Here is a 25,360-nt window from a genome sequence, read left to right on the forward strand (position 1 = left end):
TGAACACTTTTCACATTCTCCCGTGCAACGCGGTTACTAGTCCTCCTTTTTTGCAAAATCTTAAGGTCCTAGCACATGTCCAAGGCACCAAAGCCGGCTAAAAAGTCAATAATCGATAACTAAAACTTGAATTGTACTACTTCTTACTGGCTATTACATCAACTTAGAAGCATCATCTGTGTTCTACTATGGTGCTTTTAGTGTCTTCGCACACCGCAGCATGCGACATAGCTTTGCAGACGATATAAAAGAACCGTTTCAGGAGAAGAGCGGCTAATGTGACGATCTGGCTTTAAGTCGATTCGATAACAAATGACGAAAACGGACGGATTCCTCAGTTTTATACTACATATGAATACCGTTAACATTCTACCGTGCAACGCAGCTGCTAGTCTTCCTTTCATGCTAAATTATAAGGTCCTACCTCATCTCCAGGGCACCAAAGAAGGGTAAAAACTCAATAATCCATAACTAAAACTTGAATTGTACTACTTCTTACTGGCTATTACAGCAACTTGGAAGCTTCATCTGTGTTATACTATGGTGCATTTACTGTCTGCGCATACCGCAGCACTCGACATAGCTTTTCAGACGATAAATGTAACCGTTTCAGTGAGAAGAGCGGCCAATGTGACGATCTGGCTTCAAGTCGTTTCGATAACAAATGAGGTAAACGGACGGATTTCTCAGGTTTTTACTGCATATGAACACTATTCACATTCTCCCATGCAACGCGGCTGCTAGTCCTCCTTTCATGCAAAATTTTAAGGTCCTACCTCATGTCCAAGGCAACAAAAAAGGGTAAGAAGTCAACAATCGATAACTAAAACTTTAATTGTACTACTTCTTACTGGCTATTACATCAACTTAGAAGCTTCATCTGTGTTCTACTATGGTGCTTTTAGTGTCTCCGCATACCGCAGCACGCGACATACCTTTGCAGACGATAAATGTAACCGTTTCAGAGAGAAGAGCGGCCAATGTGACAATCTGGCTTTAAGTCGATTCGATAACATATGACGAAAACTTACGGATTTCTCAGGTTTTTACCACATATGAACTCTTTTCACACTCTCCCGTGCAACGCAGCTATTGGACGTCCCTTCATACAAAATCGTAAGGTCCTAGCTCATGTCCAAGGCAGCAAATCCGGCTAAAAAGGCAATAATTGATACCTAAAACTTGAATTCTACTATTTCTTACTGGTTATTACATCAACTTCGAAGCTTCATCTGTGTTCTACTATGGTGTTTTTATTGTCTCCGCATACCGCAGCACGCGACATAGCTTTACAGACGATAAATGTGACCGTTTCAGAGAGAAGAGCGGCTAATGTTACGACCTGGCTTTAAGTAGATTAGATAACAAATGACGGAAACGGACGGATTTCTCAGGTTTATATTACATTTAAATACTTTTCACATTCTACCGTGAAACGCGGCTGCTAGTCCTCCTTTCAAGCTAAATCTTAAGGTCCTATCTCATGTCCAAGGCACCAAAGAAGGGTACAAAGTCAATAATCCATAACTAAAACTTGAATTGTACTACTTGTTACTGGCTATTACATCAACTTAGAAGTTTCATCTGTGTTCTACTATGGTGCATTTATTGTCTCCGCATACCGCAGCACTCCACATAGCTTTGCTGACGATAAATGTAATCGTTTCAGAGAGAAGGGCGGCCAATGTGACGATCTGGCTTTAAGTCGATTCGATAACAAATGACGAAAAAGGACGGATTTCTCAGGTTTTTACTACATATGAACACTTTTCACATTCTCCCATGCAACGCGGCTGCTAGTCTTTCTTTCCTGCAAAATCATAAGTTCCTAGCTCATGTCCAAGCCAACTAATCCGGCTAAAAAGTCAATAATCGATAACTAAAACTTGAATTCTACTATTTCTTACTTTTTATTACATCAACTTAGAAGCTTCATCTGTGTTCTACTATGGTGCTTTTAGTGTCTCCGCATACCGCAGCACGCGACATAGCTTTGCAGAGGATAAATGTAACCCTTTCAGAGAGAAGAGCGGCCAATGTGACGATCTGGCTTTAAGTCGATTCGATAACAAATGACGAAAATGGACGGATTTCTCAGGTTTATACTACATATGAACACTTTTCACATTCTACCGTGCAACGCGGCTGCTAGTCCTCCTTTCATGCACAATGTTAAGGTCCAAGCTCATGTCCAAGGCACCAAAGAAGGGTAAAAAGTCAATAATCGATAACTAGAACTTTAATTTTACTACTTCTTACTGGCTATTACATCAACTTCGAAGCTTCATCTGTGTTCTACAATGGTGTTTTTTGTGTCCGCATAACGCAGCACGCGACATAGCTTTGCAGACGATAAATGTAACCATTTCAGAGAGAAGAGCGGCCAATGTGACGATCTGGCTTTAAGTCGATTCGATAACAAATGACGAAAAAGGACCGATTTCTCAGGTTTTTACTACATATAAACACTTTTCACATTCTCCCATGCAAAGCGGCTGCTAGTCCTCCTATGATGCAAAATCTTACGGTCATAGCTCATGTCCAAGGCAACAAAGAAGGGTAATAAGTAAATAATCCGTAACTAAAACTTTAATTCTACTACTTCTTACTGGTTATTACTTCAACTTAGAAGGTTTATCTGTGTTCTACAATGGTGCTTTTAGTGTCTCCGCATACCGCAGCACGATACATAGCTTTGCAGACGATAAATGTAACCGTTTGAGAGAGAAGAGCGGCCAATGTGACGATCTGGCTTTAAGTCGATTCGATAACAAATGACGAAAACGGACGGATTTCTCAGGTTTATACTACATATGAACACTTTTCACATTCTGCCTTGCAACGCGGCTGCTGGTCCTCGTTTGGTGCAAAATCTTAAGGTCCTAGCTAATGTCCAATGGACCAAAGCCGGCTAAAAATTCAATAAACGATAACAAAAACTTGAATGGTACTACATCTTACAGGCTATTACAACTTAGAAGCCTCATCAGTGTTCTACTATGGTGCGTTTTTTGTCTTCGCATAACGTAGCACGCGAAATAGCTTTGCAGACGGTAAATGTAACCGTTTCAGGGAGAAGAGCGGCCAATGTGACGAACTGGCTTTAAGTCGATTCGATAACAAATGACCAAAACGGACGCATTTATCAGGTTTTTACTACATATGAACACTTTTTACATTCTCCCATGCAACGCGGCTGCTAGTCTTCCTTTCATGAAAAATCTTAAGGTCCCAGCTCATGTCCAAGGCACCAAAGCCGGCTACAAAGTCAATAATCGATTACTAAAACTTGAATGTAACTATATCTTACAGGCTATTACAACATAGAAGCTTAATCTGTGTTCTACTACGGTGCTTTCAGGGTCTCCGCATACCGCAGCACGCGACATAGCTTTCAAGACGATAAATGTAACCGTGTCAGACAGAAGAGCAGATAATGTGATGGTCTGAAATTAGGTCGATCCGATAACAAATGAGGAAAATGGACTGATTTCTCAGGTTTTTACTACATATGAACACTTTTCACATTCTCCCATGCAACGCGGCTGCTAGTCTTCCTTTCATGAAAAATCTTAAGGTCCCATCTCATGTCCAAGGCACCAAAGCCGGCTACAAAGTCAATAATCGATTACTAAAACTTGAATGTTAGTATATCTTACAGGCTATTACAACATAGAAGCTTAATCTGTGTTCTACTATGGTGCTTTCAGGGTCACCGCATACCGCAGCACGCGACATAGCTTTCAAGACGATAAATGTAACCGTTTCAGACAGCAGAGCAGATAATGTGATGTTCTGGCATTAGGTCGATTCAATAACAAATGACAAAAATAGACGGATTTATCAGGTTTTTACTACATATGAAAACTTTTCACATTCTCCCTTGCAACACGGCTGCAAGTCCTCCTTTGATGCAAAACTTAAGGTCCTAGCTCATGTCCAAGGCACCAATGAAGGGTAAAAAGTCAATATTCGATAATTAAAACTTGAATTGTACTACTTCTTACTGGCTATTACATAAACTTAGAAGGTTCATCTGTGTTCTACTATGGTGCTTTTAGTGTCTCCTCATACCGCAGCACGCGACATAGCTTTGCAGAGGATAAATGTAACCGTTTCAGAGAGAAGAGCGGCCAATGTGACGATCTGGCTTTAAGTCGATTCGATAACAAATGACGAAAATGGACGGATTTCTCAGGTTTATACTACATATGAACACTTTTCACATTCTACCGTGCAACGCGGCTGCTAGTCCTCCTTTCATGCAATATCTTAAGGTCCTAGCTCATGTCCAAGGCACCAAAGAAGGGTAAAAAGTCAATAATCGATAACAAAAACATGAATTGTACTACTTCTTACTGGCTATTACATCAACTTCGAAGCTTCATCTGTGTTCTACAATGGTGTTTTTTGTGTCCGCATACCGCAGCACGCGACATACCTTAGCAGACGATAAATGTAACCGTTTCAGAGAGAAGAGCGGCCAATGTGACGATCTGGCTTTAAGTCGTTTCGATAACAAATGACGAAAAAGGACGGATTTCTCAGGTTTTTACTACATATGAACACTTTTCACATTCTCCCATGCAAAGCGGCTGCTAGTCCTCCTATGATGCAAAATCTTACGGTCATAGCTCATGTCCAAGGCAACAAAGAAGGGTAATAAGTAAATAATCCGTAACTAAAACTTGAATTCTACTACTTCTTACTGGTTATTACATCAACTTAGAAGGTTTATCTGTGTTCTACAATGGTGCTTTTAGTGTCTCCGCATACCGCAGCACGATACATAGCTTTGCAGACGATAAATGTAACCGTTTCAGAGAGAAGAGCGGCCAATGTGACGATCTGGCTTTAAGTCGATTCGATAACAAATGACGAAAACGGAAGGATTTCTCAGGTTTATACTACATATGAACACTTTTCACATTCTGCCTTGCAACGCGGCTGCTGCTCCTCCTTTGGTGCAAAATCTTAAGGTCCTAGCTAATGTCCAATGGACCAAAGCCGGCTAAAAATTCAATAAACGATAACTAAAACTTGAATGGTACTACATCTTACAGGCTATTACAACTTAGAAGCCTTATCTGTGTTCTACTATGGTGCGTTTTTTGTCTTCGCGTAACGTAGCACGCGAAATAGATTTGCAGACGGTAAATGTAACCGTTTCAGGGAGAAGAGAGGCCAATGTGACGAACTGGCTTTAAGTCGATTCGATAACAAATGACCAAAACGGACGGATTTATCAGGTTTTTACTACATATGAACACTTTTTACATTCTCCCATGCAACGCGGCTGCTAGTCTTCCTCTCATGAAAAATCTTAAGGTCCCAGCTCATGTCCAAGCACCAAAGCCGACTACAAAGTCAATAATCGATTACTAAAACTTGAATGTTAGTATATCTTACAGGCTATTACAACATAGAAGCTTAATCTGTGTTCTACTATGGTGCTTTCAGGGTCTCCGCATACCGCAGCACGCGACATAGCTTTCAAGACGATAAATGTAACCGTGTCAGACAGAAGAGCAGATAATGTGATGGTCTGGCATTAGGTCGATTCGATAACAAATGACGAAAATGGACTGATTTCTCAGGTTTTTACTACATATGAACACTTTTCACATTCTCCCATGCAACGCGGCTACTATTCCTCCTTTCACGCAAAATCTTAAGGTCCTAGCTCATGTCCAAGGCATCAAAGAAGGGTAAAAAAACAATAATCGATAACTAAAACTTGAATTGTACTACTTCTTACTGGCTATTACATCAACTTCGAAGCTTCATCTGTGTTCTACAATGGTGTTTTTTGTGTCCGCATACTGCAGCACGCGACATAGCTTTGCAGACGATAAATGTAACCGTTTCAGAGAGAAGAGCGGCCAATGTGACGGTCTGGCTTTAAGTCGATTCGATACCAAATGATAAAAACGGACGGATTTCTCAGGTTTTTACTACATATGAACACTTTTCACATTCTCCCTTGCAACGCGGCTGCAAGTCCTCCTTTGATGCAAAATCTTAAGGTCCTAGCTCATGTCCAAGGCACCAAAGAAGGGTAAAAAGTCAATATTCGATAATTAAAACTTGAATTGTACTACTTCTTACTGGCTATTACATATACTTAGAAGCTTCATCTGTGTTCTACTATGGTGCTTTTAGTGTCTCCGCATACCGCAGCACGCGACATAGCTTTGCAGACGATAAATGTAACCGTTTTAGAGAGAAGAGCGGCCAATGTGACGATCAGGCTTTAAGTCGATTCGATAACAAATGACGAAAATGGACGGATTTCTCAGGTTTATACTACATATGAACACTTATCACATTCTCCCTTGCAACGCGGCTGCTAGTCCTAATTTCATGCAAAATCTTATGGTCCTAGCCCATGTCCAAGGCACCAAAGCCGGCTACAAAGTCAATAATCGATAACTAAAACATGAATGTTACTATATCTTACAGGCTATTACAACTAAGAAGCTTTATCTGTGTTCTACTATGGTGCTTTTAGTGTCTCCACATACCGCAGCACGCGACATTGCTTTGCAGACGATAAATATAAACGTTTTAGAGAGAAGAGCGACCAATGTGACGATCATTCTTTAAGTGTATTCAATAAGAAATGACGAAAACGGACGGATTTCTCAGGTTTATACTACATATGAATACTTTTCACATTCTGCTTGCAACGCGCCTGCTAGTCCTCCTTACATGCAAAATCTTAAGGTCCTAGCCCATGTCCAAGGCACCAAAGCCGGCTACAAAGTCAATAATCGATAACTAAAACTTGATTGTTACTATATCTTACAGGCTATTACAACTTTGAAGCTTTATCTGTGTTCTACTATGGTGCTTTTCGTGTCTCCGCATACCGCAGCACGCGACATAGCTTTGCAGACGATAAATGTAACCGTTTCAGAGAGAAGAGCGGCCAATATGACGACCTGGCTTTAAGTCGATTTGATAACAAATGATGAAAACGGACGGATTTCTCAGGTTTATACTACATATGAACACATTTCACATTCTCCCATGCAACGCGGCTGCTAGTCCTCCTTTTGTGCAAAATCTTAAGGTCCTAGCTCATATCCAAGGCACCAAAGAAGGGTAAAAAGTTAATAATTCATAACTAAAACTGGAATTGTACTACTTCTTACTGGTTATTACATCAACTTAGAAGCTTCATCTGTGTCCTACTATGGTGCTTTTAGTGTCTCCACATACCGCAGCCCGCGACATAGCTTTGCAGACGACAAATGTAACCGTTTCAGAGAGAAGAGCGGCCAATGTGACAATATGGCTTTAAGTCGATTCGATAACAAATGACGAAAACGGACGGATTTCCCATGGTTTTAATACATATGAACACTTTCCCCTTGCAACTCGGCTGCTAGTCCACCTTTGGTGCAAATTCTTAAGGTCCTAGCTCATGTCCAAGACACCAAAGCCGGCTAAAAATTCAGTAATTGTTAACAAAACTTGAATTGTACTACTACTTACTGGCTATTACATCAACTTAGAAGCTTCATCTCTGTTCCACTATGGTGCTTTTAGTGTCTCTGCATACCGCAGCACGCGACATAGCTTTGCACACGATAAATGTAACCGTTTCTGACAGAAGAAGGGCGAATGTGACGATCTGGCTGTAAGTCGATTAGATAACAAATGACGAAAACGGACGGATTTCTCAGGTTTTTACTACATATGAACTCTTTTCACACTCTCCCGTGCAACGCGGCTGCTGGACCTCCCTTCATGCAAAATCTTAAGGTCCTAGCTCTTGTCCTAGGCACCAAAGCCGGCAAAGAATTTAATAATCGATAACAAAAACTTGAGTTGTACAACTTCTTACTGTCTATTACATCAACTTAGAAGCTTCATCTGTGTTCTACTGTGGTGCTTTTAGTGTCTCCACATATCGCAATACGCGACATTGCTTTGCAGACGATAAAAATAACCGTTAAAGAGAAGACTGTCCAATGTGACGATCATTCATTAAGTTTATTCGATAACAAATGACGAAAACGGACGGATTTCTCAGGTTTATACTACATATGAACACTTTTCACATTCTACCTTGCAACTCGGGTGCTAGTCCTCCTTTCATGCAGAACCTTAAGGTCCTAACTCATGTCCAAGGCACCAAACAAGGTTACAAAGTCAATATTCGATAATTAAAACTTGAATGGTACTACGTCTTACTGGCTATTACATCAACTTAGAAGCTTCATCTGTGTTCTACTTTGGTGCTTTTAGTGTCTCCGCACACCGCAGCACGCGACATAGCTTTGCAGACGATAAATGTAACCGTTTCAGAGAGAAGAGCGGCCAATGTGACGATCTGGCTTTAAGTCGATTCAATAACAAATGACGAAAACGGACGGATTTCCCAGGTTTTTAATACATATGAACACTTTCCCCTTGCAACTCGGCTGCTAGTCCACCTTTGGTGCAAAATCTTAAGGTTCTCGCTCAAGTCCAAGGCACCAAAGCCGGCTAAAAATTCAGTAATTGATAACAAAACTGGAATTGTACTACTACTTACTGGCTATTACATCAACTTAGAAGCTTCATCTGTGTTCCACTATGGTGCTTTTAGTGTCTCTGCATACCGCAGCACGCGACATAGCTTTGCAGACGATAAATGTAACGGTTTCAGAGAGAAGAGTGGATAATGTGACGATCTAGCTTTAAGACCATTCGATAACAAATGACGAAAACGGACGGTTTTCTCAGGTTTATACTACATATGAACACTTTTCATATTCTATCGTGCAACTCGGCTGCTAGTCCTCCTTTCATGCAAAATCTTAAGGTCCTACATCATGTCCAAGGCACCATACAAGGGTAAAAAGTCAATAATCGATAACTAAAACTTGAACTGTACTACTTCTTACTGGCTATTACATCAACTTCGAAGCTTAATCTGTGTTCTACTATGCTGCTTTTAGTGTCTCCGCATACCGCAGCACACGACATAGCTTAGCAGACGATAAATGTAACCGTTTCAGAGAGAGGAGCGGCCAATGTGACGATCTGGCTTTAAGTCGATTTGATAACAAATGACGAAAACGGACGCATTTCTCAAGTTTTTACTAAATATGAACACTTTTTACATTCTCCCATCCAACGTAGCGGCCAGCCCACCTTTAATGCAAAAACTTAAGGTCCTATATCATGTCCAACTCTCCAAAGAAGAGTAAAAAGTCAATAATCGATAACTAAAATTTGAATTGTACTACATCTAACTGGCTATTACATCAACTTATAAGCCCCATCTGTGTTCTACTATGGTACTTTTAGTGTCTCCTCATACCACAGCACGCGACATAGCTTTGCAGACGATAAATGTAACAGTTTCAAGGAGAAGAGCGGCCAATGTGACGATCTGGCTTTAAGTGGATTCGATAACAAATGACGAAAAGGGACGGATTTCTCAGGTTTATGCTGCACATGAACACTTTTCACATTCTCCCATGCAACGCGGCTGCTAGTCCTCCGTTCATGCAAAATCTTAAGGTCCTATCTCATGTCCAAGGCACCGAAGTAGGGCAAAAATTCAATAATCGATAACTAAAACTTGAATTGTACTGCTTCTTACTGGCTATTACACCAACTTAGAAGCTTCACCTGTGTTCTACTATGGTGCTTTTAATATCTCCGCATACCGCAGCACGCGACAAGGCTTTGCAGAGGATAAATGTAACCGTTTCAGGGAAAAGAGCGGCCAATGAGACGATCTGGCTTTAAGTCGATTCGATAACAAATGACAAAAACAGACGGATTTCTCAGGTTTATACTACATATGAACACATTTCACATTCTCTCTTTCAACGCGGCTGCTAGCCCTCCTTTGATGCAAAACCTTAAGGTCCTAGCTCATGTCCAACTCAGTAATGAACGGTAAAAAGTCAATAATCGATAACTAAAACTTGAATAGTACCACTACTAACTGGCTATTACATCAACTTAGAAGCCTCATCTGTGTTCTATTATGGTGCTTTTAGTGTCTCCGCATACCGCTGCACGATACATAGCTTTGCAGACGATAAATGTAACCGTTTCAGAGAGAAGAGCGGCCAATGTGATCATCTGGCGTTAAGTCGATTCGACAACAAATGACGAAAACGGACGGATTTCTCAGGTTTACACTACATAAGAACACTTTTCACATTCTGCCTTGCAACGCGGCTGCTAGTCCTCCTATGGTGCAAAATCGTATTGTCCTAGCTCATGTCCAAGGCACCAAAGCCGGCAAAAATTTCAATAATCGATAACTAAAACTTGAATTGTTCTACTTCTTACTGGCTATTACATGTACTTAGAAGCTTCATCTGTGTTCTGCTATGGTGCTTTTAGTGTCTCCGCATACCGCAGCGCGCGACATAGCTTTGCAGACGATAAGTACAACCGTTTCAGAGAGAAGAGCGGCCAACGTGACGACCTGGCTTTAAGTCGATTTGATAACAAATGACGAAAACGGACGGATTTCTCAGGTTTTTACTACATATGAACACTTTTCACATTCTCCCGTGCACCGCGGCTGCTAGTCCACCTTTCATGCAAAAACTTAAGGTCCTAGCCCATGTCCAAGGCACGAAAGAAGGGTAAAAAGTCAATAATCCATAAATAAAACTTGAATTGTACTACTTCTTACTGGCTATTACATCAACTTAGAAGCTTCGACTGTGTTCTACTATGGTGCTTTTAGTGTCTCCGCATACCGCAGCACGCGACATAGCTTTGCGGACGATAAGTACAACCGTTTCAGAGAGAAGAGCGGCCAATGTGACGACCTGGCTTTAAGTCGATTCGATAACAAATGACGAAAACAGACGGATATCTCAGGTTTATACTACATATGAACACTTTTCACATTCTACCTTGCAACTCGGGTGCTAGTCCTCCTTTCATGCAGAATCTTAAGGTCCTAGCTCATGTGCAAGGCACCAAACCAAGCTAAAAAGTCTATAATCGATACCTAAAACTTGAATAGTACTACTTCTTACTGGCTATTACATCAACTTAAAGTTTCATCTGTGTTCTACTATGGTGCTTTTAGTGTCTCCGCATACCGCAGCACGCGACGTAGCTTTGCAGACGATAAATGTAACCGTTTCAGAGAGAAGAGCGGCCAATGTGTCGATCTGGCTTTAAGTCGATTCGATAACAAATGACGAAAACGGACGGATATCTCAGGTTTTTACTACATATGAACACTTTTCACATTCTCCCGTTCAACGCGGCTGCTAGTCCTCCTTTCATGCAAAACCTTAAGTTCCCAGCTCACGTCCAAGGCACCAAAGAAGGGAAAAAGTCCATAATCGATACCTAAAACTTGAATTGTATTACTTCTTACTGGCTATTACATCAACTTAGAAGCTTCGTCTGTGTTCTTCTATGGTGCTTTTAGTGTCTCCGCATACCGCAGCACGCGACATAACTTTGCAGACGATATGTACAACCGTTTCAGAGAGAAGAGCGGCCAATGTGACGATCTGGCTTTAAGTCGATTCGATAACAAATGACGAAAACGGACGGATTTCTCAGGTTTTTACTATATATGAACACTTTTCACATTCTCCCGTGCAACGCGGCTGCTAGTCCTCCTTTCATCAAAATCTTAAGGTACTAGCCCATGTCCAAGGCACCAAAGAAGGGTAAAAGGTCAATAATCTGTAACTAAAAAATGAAATGTACTACTTCTTACTGGCTATTACATCAACTTAGAAGCTTCATATGTGTTCTACTATGGTGCTATTAGTGTCACCGCATACCGCAGCACGCGACATAGCTTCGCAGACGATAAATACAACCGTTTCAGGGAGAAGAGCGGCCAATGTGGATCTGGCTTTAAGTCGAATCGATAACAAATGTCGAAAACGGAAGGATTTCTCAGGTTTTTACTACATACGAACCCTTTTACCATTCTCCCATGCAACGCGGCTGCTAGTCCTCGTTTCATGCAAAACCTTAAGTCCTAGCCCATATCCAAGGCACCAAAGAAGGGTAAAAAGTCAATAATCGATAACAAAAACTTGAATTGCACTTCTTTTTACTGGCTATTACATCAACTTAGAAACTTCATCTGTGTTCTACTATGGTGCTATTAGTGTCTTCCCATACCGCAGCACGCAACATAGCATTGAAGGCGATAAATGTAACCGTTTCAGACAGAAGAGCTGCCAATGTCACGAACTGGCTTTAACTCGTTTCGAAAACAAATGACGAAACGGGACAGATTTCTCAGGTTTATGCTACATATGAACACTTTTCACATTCTGCCTTGCAACGCGGCTGCTAGTTTTCCTTTGGTGCAAATCTTAAGGTCCTAGCTCATGTCCAAGGCACCAAAGCCGGCTAAAAATTCAATATACGATAACTAAAACTTGAATTGTTCTACTTCTTACTGGCTATTACATCAACTTAAAACCTTCATCTGTGTTCTACTATTGTGCTTTTAGTGTCTCCGCATACAACAACACGCGATATAGCTTTGCAGACGACAAATGTAACCGTTTCAGAGAGAAGACCGGCCAATGTGACGATCTGGCTTTAAGTCGATTCGATAACAAATGACGAAAACAGACGGATTTCTCAGGTTTATACTACATATGAACACTTTTCACATTCTCTCTTGCAACGCGGCTGCTAGCCCTCCTTTGATGCAAAACCTTAAGGTCATAGCTCATGTCCAACTCACCAATGAAAGGTAAAACGTCAATAATCGATAACTAAAACTTGAAGTACACTAATTCTTAATGGCTATTACATCAACTTAGAAGCTTCATCTGTGTTCTACTATGGTACCTTTAGTGTCCAAGCATACCGCAACACGCGAAATAGCTTTGCAGACGATGAATGTAACCGTTTCGGAGAGAAGAGCGGCCAATGTGACGATCTGGCTTTAAGTCGATTCGACAACATATGACGAAAACGGACGGATTTCTGAGGTTTACACTACATAAGAACACTTTTCACATTCTGCCTTGCAACGCGGCTGCTAGTCCTCCTTTGGTGCAAAATCGTAAGGTCCTAGCTCATGTCCAAGGCACCAAAGCCGGTTAAAATTAAATAATCGATAACTAAAACTTGAATTGTTCTACTTCTTACTGGCTATTACATCAAATTAGAAGATTCATCTGTGTTCTACTGTTGTGCTTTTAGTGTCTCCGCATACAACAGCACGCGATATAGCTTTGCAGACGACAAATGTAACCGTCTCAGAGAGAAGAGCGGCGAATGTGACGAACTAGCTTCAAGTCGATTCGATAACAAATGACGAAAACAGACGGATATCTCAGGTTTATACTACATATGAACACTTTACATATTTTACCTTGCAACTCGGGTGCTAGTCCTCCTTTCATGCAGAATCTTAAGGTCCTAGCTCATGTGCAAGGCACCAAACCAAGCTAAAAAGTCTATAATCGATACATAAAACTTGAATAGTACTACTTCTTACTGGCTATTACATCAACTTAAAGTTTCATCTGTGTTCTACTATGGTGCTTTTAGTGTCTCCGCATACCGCAGCACGCGACATAACTTTGCAGTCGATAAATTCAACAGCTTCAGAGAGAAGAGCGGCCAATGTGACGATCTGGCTTTAAGTCGATTCGATAAGAAATGACGAAACCGGACGGATTTCTCAGGTTTTTACTACATATGAACACTTTTCACATCCTCCCGTGCAACGCGGCTGCTAGTCCTCCTTTCATGCAAAATCTTAAGGCCCTAGCTCATGACCAAAGCACCAAAGAAGGGTAAAAGTCAATAATCGATAACTAAAACTGGAATTGTACTGCATCTTACTGGCTATTACGTCAACTTAGAAGCTTCATCTGTGTTCTACTATGGTGCTTTAAGTGTCTAAGCATACCGCAGCACGCGACGTAGCTTTGCAGACGATAAATGTAACCGTTGCAGAGAGAAGAGCGGCCAATGTGACGATCTGGCTTTAAGTCGATTCGATAAAAAATGATGTAAACGGACGGATTTCTCAGGTTTTTACTACATATGAAAACTTTTCACATTCTCCCCTGCAACTCGGCTGCTAGTCCTCCTTTCATGCAGAATCTTAAGGTCCTAGCTCATGTCGAAGGCACCAAAGCCAGCTAAAAAGTCAATAATCGATACATAAACTTGAATTGTACTACTTCTTACTGGCTATTACATGTACTTAGAAGCTTCATCTGTGTTCTGCTATGGTGCTTTTAGTGTCTCCGCATACCGCAGCACGCGACATAGCTTTGCAGGCGATAAGTACAACCGTTTCAGAGAGAAGAGCGGCCAATGTGACGACCTGGCTTTAAGTCGATTCGATAACAAATGACGAAAACGGACGGATTTCTCAGGTTTTTACTACATATGAACACTTTTCACATTCTCCCATGCAACGCGGCTGCAAGTTCTATTTTCATGCAAAAACTTAAGGTCCTAGCCCATGTCGAAGGCACCAAAGAAGGGTAAAAAGCCAATAATCCATAAATAAAACTTGAATTGTAATTCTTCTTACTGGCTATTACATCAACTTAGAAGCTTCGACTGTGTTCTACTATGGTGCTTTTAGTGTCTCCGCATACCGCAGCACGCAACATAGCATTGAAGGCGATAAATGTAGCCGTTTCAGACAGAAGAGCGGCCAATGTGACGATCTGGCTTTAACTCGTTTCGGAAACAAATGACGAAAAGGGACAGATTTCTCAGGTTTATGCTACATATGAGCACATTTCACATTCTCCCGTGGAACGCGGCTGCTAGTCCTCCTTTCATGCAAAACCTTAAGTTCCCAGCTCACGTCCAAGGCACCAAAGAAGGGTAAAAAGTCAATAATCGATACCTAAAACTGAATTGTACTACTTCTTACTGGATATTACATCAACTTAGAAGCTTCGCCTGTGTTCTTCTATGGTGCTTTTAGTGTCTAAGCATACCGCAGCACGCGACATAGCTTTGCAGAGGATAAATGTAACCGTTTCAGAGAGAAGAGCGGCCAATGTGACGATCTGGCTTTAAGTCGATTCGATAACAAATGACGAAACCGGACGGATTTCTCAGGTTTTTACTACATATGAACACTTTTCACATCCTTCCACGCAACACGGCTGCTAGTCCTCCTTTCATGCATAAACTTAAGGTCCTAACTCATGTCCAAGGCACCAAAGAATGGTAAAAAGTCAATAATCCATAACTAAAACTTGAATATTATTACTACTTAATGGCTATTACATCAACTTAGAAGCTTCATCTGTGTTCTACTATGGTGCTTTTAGTGTCCGAGCATACCGAAGCACGCGACATAGCTTTGCAGACGATGAATGTAACCGTTTCAGAGAGAAGAGCGGGCAATGTGACGATCATGCTTTAAGTCGATTCGATAACAAACGACTAAAACGGACGGATTTCTCAGGTTTTTACTACATATGAAAACTTTTCACATTCTCCCATGCCACGCGGCTGCTAGTCCTCCTTTCATGCAAAATCTTAAGGTCGTAGCCCATGTCCATGGCACCAAAGAAGCGTAAAAAGTCATTAATCAATAAGTAAAACTTGAATTGTACTACTTCTTACTGGCTATTACATCAACTTAGAAGCTTCATCTGTGTTCTACTATGGTGCTTTTAGTGTCTCTGCATACCTCATCACACGACATAGCTTTGCAGATGATGAATGTAACCGTTTCAGAGTGAAGAGCGGCCAATGTGACGATCTGGCTTTAAGTCGATTCGATAACAAATGACGAAAACAAACGGATTTCTCTGGTTTTTACTACATATGAACACTTTTCACATTCTCCCGTTTAATACGGCTGCTTGTCCTCCTTTCATGCAAAACCTTAAGTTCCTAGCTCACGTCCAAGGCACCAAAGAAAGTTAAAAAGTCAATAATCGATACCTAAAACTTGAATTGTACTACTTCTTACTGGCTATTACATCAACTTAGAAGCTTTATCTGTGTTCTACTATGGTGCTTTTAGTGTCTCCGCATACCGCAGCACGCGACATAACTTTGCAGTCGATAAATTTAACAGCTTCAGAGAGAAGAGCGGCTAATGTGACGATCTGGCTTTATGTCGATTCGATAACAAATGACGAAAACGGTCGGATTTCTCAGGTTTTTACTACATATGAACACTTTTCACATTCTCCCGTGCAACTCGGCTGCTAGTCCTCCTTTCATGCAGAATCTTAAGGTCCTAACACATGTCGAATGCACCAAAGCCAGCTAAAAAGCCAATAATCGATACCTAAAACTAGAATTGTACTACTTCTTACTGGCTATTACATCAACTTAGAAGCTTCATCTGTGTTCTACTATGGTGCTTTTAGTGTCCAAGCGTACCGCAGCACGCGACATAGCTTTGCAGACGATGAATGTAACCGTTTCAGAGTGAAGAGCGGCCAATGTGACGATCTGGCTTTAAGTCGATTCGATAACAAATGACAAAAACGGACGGATTTCTCTGGTTTTTAGTACTTATGAACACTTTTCACATTCTCCCGTTTAATACGGCTGCTAGTCCTCCTTTCATGCAAAACCTTAAGTTCCTAGCTCACGTCCAAGGCACCAAAGAAAGTTAAAAAGTCAATAATCGATACCTAAAACTTGAATTGTACTACTTCTTACTGGCTATTACATCAACTTAGAAGCTTTATCTGTGTTCTACTATGGTGCATTTAGTGTCTCCGCATACCGCAGCACGCGACATAACTTTGCAGTCGATTAATTCAACAGCTTCAGAGAGAAGAGCGGCTAATGTGACGATCTATCTTTATGTCGATCCGATAACAAATGACGAAACCGGACGGATTTCTCAGGTTTTTTCTACATATGAACACTTTTCCCATTTTCCAATGCAACGCGGCTGCTAGTCCTCCTTTCATGCAAAATCTTAAGGTCCTAGACCACGTCCAAGGCACCTAAGAAGTGTAAAAAGTCAATAATCTATAAATAAAACTTGAATTGTACTACTTCTGACTGGCTATAACATCAACTTAGAAGGTTTACCTGTGTTCTACTATGGTGCTTTTAGTGTCTCCGCATACCGCAGCACGCAACATAGCATTGAAGACGATAATTCGTTTCAGACAGAATAGCGGCCAATGTGACGATCTGGCTTTAACTCAATTCGATAACAGATGACGAAAAGGGACGGATTTCTCAGGTTTTTACTACATATGAACACTTTTCACATTCTCCCGTGGAATGCGGCTGCTAGTCCTCCTTTCATGCAAAACCTTAAGTTATTAGCTCCCGTCGAAGGTACCAAAGAAAGGTAAAAAGTCAATAATCGATACCTAAAACTTGAATTGTACTACTTCTTACTGGCTATTACATCAACTTAGAAGCTTCATCTGTGTTCTACTATGGTGCTTTCAGTGTCTCTGCATACCGCAGCACGCGACATAACTTTGCAGTCGATAAATTCAACAGCTTCAGAGAGAAGAGCGGCCAATGTGACGATCTGGCTTTAAGTCGATTTGATAACAAATGACGAAAACGGACGAATTTCTCAGGTTTTTACTACATATGAACACTTTTCACATTCTCCCGTGCAACGCGGCTGCTAGTTCTCCTTTCATGCAAAATCTTAAGGTCCTTGCTCACGTCCAAGGCACCAAAGAAGGGTAAAAAGTCAAAAATCGATAACTAAAACTTGAATTGTACTACTTCTTACTGGCTATTACATGAACTTAGAAGTTTCATCTGTGTTCTACTAAGGTGCTTTTAGTGTCTTCGCATACCGCAGCACGCCACATAGCTTTGCAGACGATAAATGTAACCGTTTCAGACAGAAGAGCGGCCAATTTGACTATGTAGCTTTAACTCGATTCGATAACAAATGACGAAAACGGACGGATTTCTCAGGGTTTTACTACATATGAACACTTTTCACATTCTCCCGTTTAATACGGCTGCTAGTCCTCCTTTCATGCAAAACCTTAAGTTCCTAGCTCACGTCCAAGGCACCAAAGATTGTTAAAAAGTCAATAATCGATACCTAAAACTTGAATTGTACTACTTCTTACTGGCTATTACATCAACTTAGAAGCTTTATCTGTGTTCTACTATGGTGCTTTTAGTGTCTCCGCATACCGCAGCACGCGACATAACTTTGCAGACGATATGTACAACCGTTTCAGAGAGAAGAGCGGCCAATGTGACGATCTGGCTTTAAGTCGATTCGATAACAAATGACGAAAACGGACGGATTTCTCAGGTTTTTACTATATATGAACACTTTTCACATTCTCCCGTGCAACGCGGCTGCTAGTCCTCCTTTCATCAAAATCTTAAGGTGCTAGCCCATGTCCAAGGCACCAAAGAAGGGTAAAAGGTCAATAATCAGTAACTAAAAAATGAAATGTACTACTTCTTACTGGCTATTACATCAACTTAGAAGCTTCATCTGTGTTCTACTATGGTGCTATTAGTGTCACCGCATACCGCAGCACGCGACATAGCTTCGCAGACGATAAATACAACCGTTTCAGAGAGAAGAGCGGCCAATGTGGATCTGGCTTTAAGTCGATTCGATAACAAATGTCGAAAACGGAAGGATTTCTCAGGTTTTTAATACATACGAACCCTTTTAACATTCTCCCATGCAACGCGGCTGCTAGTCCTCGTTTCATGCAAAACCTTAAGTCCTAGCCCATATCCAAGGCACCAAAGAAGGGTAAAAAGTCAATAATCGATAACAAAAACTTGAATTGCACTTCTTTTTACTGGCTATTACATCAACTTAGAAACTTCATCTGTGTTCTACTATGGTGCTATTAGTGTCTTCCCATACCGCAGTACGCGACAAAGCTTTGCAGACGATAAATGTAAGCGTTTCAGACAGAAGAGTGGCCAATGTGTCGATCTGGCTTTAACTCGATTCGATAACAAATGACGAAAACGGACGGATTTCTCAGGTTTTTACTACATATGAACACTTTTCACTTTCTCCCGTGCAACACGGCTGCTAGCCCTCCTTTCATGCAGAATAATAAGGTCCTAGCTCATGTCCAAGGCACCAAAGCCAACTAAAAAGTCAATAATCGATACCTAAAACTTGAGTCGTACTACTTCTTACTGGCTATTACATCAACTTAGAAGCTTCATCTGTGTTCTACCATGGTGCTTTTAGTGTCTAAGCATACCGCAGCACGCGACATAGCTTTGCAGACGATAAATGTAACCGTTTCAGAGAGAAGAGCTGCCAATGTGACGATCTGGCTTTAAGTGGATTCGATAACAAATGACGAAAACGGATGTATTTCTCAGTTTTATACTACATATGATGACTTTTCACTTTCTCCCTTGCAATGCGGCTGCTAGTTCTCCATTCATGGAAAATCTTAAGGTTCTAGCTCATGTCCAAGGCACCAAAGAAGGGTAAAAAGTCAATAATCCATAACTAAAACTTGAATTTTTCTACTTTTACTGGCTATTACATCAACTTAGAAGCTTCACCTGTGTTCTACTATGGTGCGTTTAGTGTCTCCGCATATCGCAGCACGCGCCGTAGCATTGAAGACGATAAATGTAACCGTTTCAGACAGAAGAGTGGCCAATGTGACAATCTGGCTTTAAGTCGATTCGATAACAAATGACGAAACCAGACGGATTTCTCAGGTTTTTACGACATATGAACACTTTTCACATTCTCCCTTGTACTCGTCTGCTCGTCCTCCTTTCATGCAATATCTTAAGATCCTAGCCCATGTCCAAGAAACCAAAGAAGGGTAATAAGTCAATAATTGATAAGTAAAACTTGAATTGTACTACTTCCTATTGGCTATTACATCAACTTAGAAGCTTCATCTGTGTTCTACTATGGTGCTTTTAGTGTCTCGCATACCGCAGCACGCGACATTGCTTTGCAGACTGAAAATTCAACCGTTTCAGTGAGAAGAGCGGCCATTTTGACGATCTCGCTTTAAGTCGATTCGATAACAAATGACGAGAATGGACGGATTTCTCAGGTTTTCACTACATATAAACACTTTTCACATTCTCCCGTTTAACGCGGCTTCTTGTCCTCCTTTCATGCTAAATCTTAAGTTCCTAGCTCACGTCCAAGGCACCAAAGAAATGTGTTGTTGTTGTCTTCAGTCCTGAGACTGGTTTGATGCAGCTCTCCATGCTACTCTATCCTGTGCAAGCTGCTTCATCTCCCAGTACCTACTGCAACCTACATCCTTCTGAATCTGCTTAGTGTACTCATCTCTCGGTCTCCCTCTACGATTTTTACCCTCCACGCTGCCCTCCAATGCTAAATTTGTGATCCCTTATGCCTCAAAACATGTCCTACCAACCGATCCCTTCTTCTAGTCAAGTTGTGCCACAAACTTCTCTTCTCCGCAATCCTATTCAATACCTCCTCATTAGTTACGTGATCTATCCACCTTATCTTCAGTATTCTTCTGTAGCACCACATTTCGAAAGCTTCTATTCTCTTCTTGTCCAAACTAGTAATCGTCCATGTTTCACTTCCATACATGGCTACACTCCAAACAAATACTTTCAGAAACGACTTCCTGATACATAAATCTACATTCGATGTTAACAAATTTCTCTTCTTCAGAAACGCTTTCCTTGCCATTGCCAGTCTACATTTTATATCCTCTCTACTTCGACCATCATCAGTTATTTCACTTCCTAAATAGCAAAACTCCTTTACTACTTTAAGTGTCTCGTTTCCTAATCTAATTCCCTCAGCATCACCCGATTTAATTTGACTACATTCCATTATCCTCGTTTTGCTTTTGTTAATGTTCATCTTATATCCTCCTTTCAAGACACTGTCCATTCCGTTCAACTGCTCTTCCAAGTCCTTTGCCGTCTCTGACAGAATTACAATGTCATCGGCGAACCTCAAAGTTTTTACTTCGTCTCCATGAATTTTAATACCTACTCCAAATTTTTCTTTTGTTTCCTTTACTGCTTGCTCAATATATAGATTGAATAACATCGGGGAGAGGCTACAACCCTGTCTCACTCCTTTCCCAACCACTGCTTCCCTTTCATGCCCCTCGACACTTATTACTACCATCTGGTTTCTGTACAAATTATAAATAGCCTTTCGCTCCCTGTATTTTACCCCTGCCACCTTTAGAATTTGAAAAAGAGTATTCCAGTCAACAAATGTAAAAGGAAATGTAAAAAGTCAATAATCGTTACCTAAAACTTGAATTGTACTACATCTGACTGGCTAATACATCAACTTAGAAGCTTCATCTGTGTTCTACTATGGTGCTTTTAGTGTCTCGCATACCGCAGCACGCGACATTGCTTTGCAGACTGAAAATTCAACCGTTTCAGTGAGAAGAGCGGCCATTTTGACGATCTCGCTTTAAGTCGATTCGATAACAAATGACGAAACCGGACGGATTTCTCAGGTTTTTACTACATATGAACACTTTTCACATTCTCCCTTGTACGCGTCTGCTAGTCCTCCTTTCATGCAAAATCTTAAGGTCACAGCTCATGTTCAAGGCACCAAAGCCGGCTAAAAAGTCAATAATCGATATCTAAACTTGAATTGTACTACATCTGACTGGCTATTACATCAACTTAGAAGCTTCACCTGTGTTCTACTATGGTGCTTTTAGAGTCTCCGCATACCGCGGCACGCGACATTGCTTTGCAGACTAAAAATTCAACCGTTTCAGTGAGAAGAGCGGCCAATGTGACGATCTGGCTTTAAGTCGATTCGATAACAAATGACGTGAATGGACGGATTTCTCAGGTTTTCACTACATATAAACACTTTTCACATTCTCCAGTTTAATGCGGCTTCTTGTCCTCCTTTCATGCTAAATCTTAAGTTCCTAGCTCACGTCCAATGCACCAAAGAAATGTAAAAAGTCAATAATCGATACCTAAAACTTGAATTGTACTACTTCGTACTGTCTGTTACATCAACTTAGAAGCTTCATCTGTGTTCTACTACGGTGATTTTAGTGTCTAGGCATACCGCAGTACGCGACAAAGCTTTGCAGACGATAAATGTAACCGTTTCAGACAGAAGAGTGGCCAATGAGACGATCTGGCTTTAAGTCGATTCGATAACAAATGACGAAATTTGACGGATTTCTCAGGTTTTTACTACATATGAACACATTTCAAATTCTCCCGTGCAACTGGGCTGCTAGACCTCCTTTCATGCAGAATCTTAAGGTCCTAGCTCATGTCCAAGGCACCAAAGCCAGCTAAAAAGTCAATAATCGATACCTAAAACTTGAATTGTACTACTTCGTACTGTCTATTACATCAACTTAGAAGCTTCATCTGTGTTCTACTATGTTGCTTTTAGTGTCTCCGCGTATAGCAGCACGCGACATAGCTTTGCAGACGATAAGTACAACCGTTTCAGACAGAAGAGTGGCTAATGGTACGATCTGGCTTTAAGTCGATTCGATAACAAATGACGAAAACGGACGGATTTCTCAGGTTTTTACTACATATGAACACTTTTCACATTCTTCCATGCAACGCAGCGGCTAGTCCTCCTTTCATGCTAAATCTTAAGTTCCTAGCTCACGTCCAATGCACCAAAGAAATGTAAAAAGTCAATAATCGATACCTAAAACTTGAATTGTACTACTTCGTACTGTCTATTACATCAACTTAGAAGCTTCATCTGTGTTCTACTATGTTGCTTTTAGTGTCTCCGCGTATAGCAGCACGCGACATAGCTTTGCAGACGATAAGTACAACCGTTTCAGACAGAAGAGTGGCTAATGATACGATCTGGCTTTAAGTCGATTCGATAACAAATGACGAAAACGGACGGATTTCTCAGGTTTTTACTACATATGAACACTTTTCACATTCTTCCATGCAACGCGGCGGCTAGTCCTCCTTTCATGCTAAATCTTAAGTTCCTAGCTCATGTCCAAGGCACCAAAGAAGGGTGAATAGTCAATAATAGATACCTAAAACTTGAAATGTAATACTTCTTACTGGCTATTACATCAACTTAGAAGCTTCATCTGTGTTCTACTATGGTACTATTAGTGTCTCCACATACCGCAGCACGCGACATAGCTTTGCAGACGATAAATGTAACCGTTTCAGACAGAAGAGCGGCCAATGAGAAGATCTGGCTTTAAGTCGATTCGATAACAAATGACGAAACTTGACGGATTTCTCAGGTTTTTACTACATATGAACACTTTTCACATTCTCTCTTTCAACACGGCTGCTAGTCCTCCTTTCATGCAAAATCTTAAGGTCCTAGCTCATGTCCAAGGCACCAAAGAAGTCAATAATCGATACCAAAAACTTGAATTGTACAACTTCTTACTGGCCATTACATCAACTTAGAAGCTTTATCTGTGTTCTACTATGGTGCTTTTAGTGTCTCCGCAAACCGCAGCACGCGACATTCAACAGCTTAAGAGAGAAGAGCGGCTAATGCGACGATCTGGCTTTATGTCGATTCGATAACAAATGACGCAACCGTGCGGATTTCTTAGGTTTTTACTACATATGAACACTTTTCACATCCTCCCGTGCAACGCGGCTGCTAGTCCTCCTTTCATGCAAAATCTTAAGGTCCTAGACCATGTCCAAGGCACCAAAGAAGGGTAAAAAGTCAATAATCCATAAATAAAACTTGAATTGTACTACTTCTGACTGGCTATTACATAAACTTAGAAGGTTCACCTGTGTTCTACGATGGTGCTTTTAGTGTCTCCCCATACCGCAGCACGCAACATAGCATTGAAGACGATAAATCGTTTCAGACAGAAGAGCGGCCAATGTGACGATCTGGTTTTAACACAATTCGATAACATATGACGAAAAGGGACGGATTTCTCAGGTTTTACTACATATGAACCCTTTTCACATTCTCCCGTTTAATGCGGCTGCAAGTCCTCCTTTCATGCAAAATCCTAAGTTACCAGCTCACGTCCAAGGCACCAAAGAAGGGTAAAAAGTCAATAATCAATAACTAAAACTTGAATTGTACTACTTCTTAATGGCAATTACATTAACTTAGAAGCATTATCTGCGTTCTACTATGGTGCTTTTAGGGTCTCTGTATACCTCAGCACACGACATAGCTTTGCAGACGATAAATGTAACTGTTTCAGACAGAAGAGCGGCCAATGTGACGATCTGGCTTTAAGTCGATTCGATAACAAATGACGGGATTTGACGGATTTCTCAGGTTTTCACTACATTTAAACACTTTTCACATTCTCCCGTTTAACGCGGCTTCTTGTCCTCCTTTCGTGCAAAATCTTAAGTTCCTAGCTCATGTCCAAGGCACCAAAGACGGGTGAAAAGTCAATAATAGATACCTAAAACTTGAATTGTAATACTTCTTACTGGCTATTACATCAACTTAGAAGCTTCATCTGTGTTCTACTATGGTGCTATTAGTGTCTCCACATCCCACAGCACGCGACACAGCTTTGAAGACGACAAATGTAACCGTTTCAGACAGAAGAGCGGCCAATGTGACGATCTGGCTTTAAGTCGATTAGATAACAAACGACGATAACGGACGGATTTCTCAGGTTTGTACTACATATGAACACTTTCCACATTCTCCCATCCAACGCGGCTGTTAGTCCTCCTTTCATGCATAATCTTAAGTTCCTAGCTCATGGCCAAGGCACCAAAGAAGGGTGAAAAAGTCAATAATAGATACCTAAAACTTGAATTGTAATACTTCTTACTGGCTATTACATCAACTTAGAAGCTTCATCTGTGTTCTACTATGGTGCTATTAGTGTCTCCACATTCCACAGCACGCGACATAGCTTTGCAGACGATAAATGTAACCGTTTCAGACAGAAGAGCGGCCAATGTGACGATCTGGCTTTAAGTCGATTCGATAACAAATGACGTAAGCGGACGGATCTATCAGGTTTTTACTACATATGAACATTTTTCACATTCTCCCTTGCAACACGGCTGCTAGTCCTCCATTGATGAAAAATCTTAAGGTCCTAGCTCATTGTGCAAGGCACCAAAGGAGGGTAAAAAGTCAATAATCGATAACTAAAACTTGAATTATACTACTTCCTACTGGCTATTACATCAACTTAGAAGCTTCATCTGTGTTCTACTACAGTGCTTTTAGTGTCTTGGCATACCGCAGTACGCGACAAAGCTTTGCAGACGATAAATGTAACGGTTTCAGACAGCAGAGTGGCCAATGAGACGATCTGGCTTTAAGTCGATTCGATAACAAATGACGAATCTTGACGGATTTCTCAGGTTTTTACTACATATGAACACTTTTCAAATTCTCCCGTGCAACTCGGCTGCTAGTCCTCCATTCATGCAGAATCTTAAGGTCCTAGCTCATGTCCAAGGCACCAAAGCCAACTAAAAAGTCAATAATCGA

This window comes from Schistocerca gregaria, chromosome 10, assembly GCF_023897955.1.
Source record: "Schistocerca gregaria isolate iqSchGreg1 chromosome 10, iqSchGreg1.2, whole genome shotgun sequence".
NCBI classification, from domain to species: Eukaryota; Metazoa; Arthropoda; class Insecta; order Orthoptera; family Acrididae; genus Schistocerca; species Schistocerca gregaria.